The following is a 2,700-nucleotide window of genomic DNA, read 5'->3' on the forward strand; positions in this document are numbered from 1 at the left end:
CTTGTATTAGATGGATATGATTCAAATTGCACTTTCGTTAATCACTAGATGAGAAACCAGGCAAGTCAGCTTCCCAAGCCTCAGTTTCCTCTGCTGTAATTGTGATAATGATGCTTGGAGAGGCTATTGTGGGAGTGCAGTGGGCTGAACACTTCAAAGTTCCAGCATGGCATTGGTATGTTATGTCACACATCAGAATATCAACAAATGATACTTCCTCGTTTCTTTCATATTCATTTTGTATGTGTTGTAGCACCTGGCATGAAGTAGATACTCAAGAAATATTTGTGGAAATATTCAAACGATTTTCCATGGCCTTGTTCCATAAGGACGTTGTGAAGTTGGACCCTCTCCAGAAGCTCCCTGGGAGAACAAAAGGAGCCTTGAAACATGTCAAAGCTCCTTGCCGCTACAATCTTTGGGATGAAGCAGAGACAAGAATAATGCTAAAAATAACAACAGCACTAAAATCCCAAAGTCAGATCCGTGAGGTGGAGAGCTGTTGTTCTCCGAGAAGCGGCAGCAGTTGAGGACTGTCAAGTGTCCTGAAGCACAAGGGACAATAATGTGACAAGAACAAGCTCCTGGGCTGGGTGGATTGTTGGACAATGACTACACCAGCCAGAGAGTGTGCTTTTGTAAATGTATCCTTGCTTGAAAACAGAGAAGAAAAGAAAAGAGTCTTAAATGTGCACCGGATGGTAGGGGGAGAAGGCACCCTTCCTGTGATGGAGGAGTGGTTGGCTGAGGTCCAGCTGTGGATGGAGTCAGGAGGGAGTTTGTGACACAGTCTCGTATTGGTTCCTAGCCATGTCCCTGACAGACCTCTGCTAGTTGGTCAGGATAGGTTTTCATGCACCATCAGCTGGAGTCCATCGGATCCAACTACTTATTGCCCCTGTCTCCAAAAAGGGATGCGTTTGTGCCTATTTTATGCCCGGCATTTCAAAGTCCCTTTTCCTTCCCCATGAAACTTCAGTTGGGTTTCTGACAAGGTTAGGTCTTAGCCTGAACAATTTGAGAATGCCATGGGAATTTTAGTGAAGCAACCATTAATATTTTTAGTTCTATTCCCAATGCACCTGCCCTGGAACTCATACATGAGCCTGTGCACCCTAGAGGATAATTATAATGGTAATTATACCACTACATCTAGAATGGGCTTTCCATATCCTCAATGCAAACTCTTCTTTTTCCATTTCTCTTCTTTGAGATGAGACTTTCTAAGATGTTCATTCCTTATGCTCTGGAGTCTGCCAGATCAACAGTTACATCATGATGCTGGTCACCCTAAGCTGGTCAGATCCTACAGAAAAATACCCATCAAGCCATGCCCCTTTACATTTTTCCCCCTCTTGGACAGAGACTTGAGAAGCCATACTGTGCTGTGACCTCATAGTCTGTAATTTATGGTCCTACCTAATACCTGGCTCCTCCTTGCTCTTGGTCACACAGACTGAGCCGTGTGGTGTGAACCTGCCATGCCCAAAAAGGATATTCAAGTCAGTCTTTGTCTTGGTCCAGGGTATTTCTCTAAAGGCTTTTCTCTTCCAGCCCCCATCATCCTGTCCATGACAGCTTTCTCTCCTTCACTTTAAGCTCCTTCCTGAGCTTTAAATGGAAGCTTCTCTTTTACTTGAAGTCCTTATATGTGTTGTCTTGATATGATACTCTGTCCCTTTTTAAGTCTATGATATTCTATCTCTTACTTTCCCATGCCAAGGCCCAATCATTGCCCTTCACCATCATAGTAGCTCTGGGAAGCTCAATGCTCTCAGACTGCCTCACCTGCAGAAATGTGGACCGTTTGCCCCACATGTGGAAATGTAGACAATTGGTTCTCTGTATCCATGGGCTCCAAGTCTGCTCATCAAAAATTTGCATATATACTAAACACAAGCAGATATTTAGATAATTTTCTGAGGAGCATGTGTAGAGTTTATGTCTCAAATTTATAGGGGTCTTATAGGAACTTAGTAAGCTGTTCTAGGAGCTAGGCAATGCCAGCCTAGTTTTACTATTAATTTCCAGGTTGTCTGGAATGGTTTACATTCCCACCAGTAAGTGTCTACATCCTTACCCCAATTTGTTGTTATGCAATGGTATTAGTACTCTGAGAGGTTTTTCCTTAGATTTTAAAAAATATGTTTATTTGTGTTTATTAAACAATAAACATATTTATTGTTTGATTATGAGTATGTACATGTGAGTGCAGATGCCTGGGGAGGCTAGAGGTCTCAGATCTTCTGGAGCTGGAGGTGTAGACGTAAGTGCTGGGAACTGAACTCAGGCCTCTACAACAGCAGTATGTGTTCTTTCTACATTTTTTAAAGGTTTCCTAATCCTCCTCTTCCTTCTTTTTAAAAATGTATATGCAATTTTTTTGTTTGTTTGTTTTTGAGATAGGATTTCTCTGTATAGACCAGGCTGGCCTCGAACTCAGAGATCCACCTACCTCTGCCTTCTGAGTGCCAGGATCAAAGGTGTGTGCCGCCACACCTAGTTAATGTCAATACGTGTTACCACACCTATAGTTTAATTCCTTCCTTGCTGCTAAGACTTCCCTGTCCCCGCTCTAGTTTCACACAATGAAAAACAACCTTGCACTGAAGTTCACTGCCATGGCCCTCTTTTGGAGTGAGGGTGACTTACTTTGAGCAGATTCCTAAGAAAGCCTAAAGGTAATGGAGTCAAAGGGAA

This window comes from Onychomys torridus, chromosome 7 (assembly GCF_903995425.1).
Source record: "Onychomys torridus chromosome 7, mOncTor1.1, whole genome shotgun sequence".
Classification (NCBI taxonomy): Eukaryota; Metazoa; Chordata; class Mammalia; order Rodentia; family Cricetidae; genus Onychomys; species Onychomys torridus.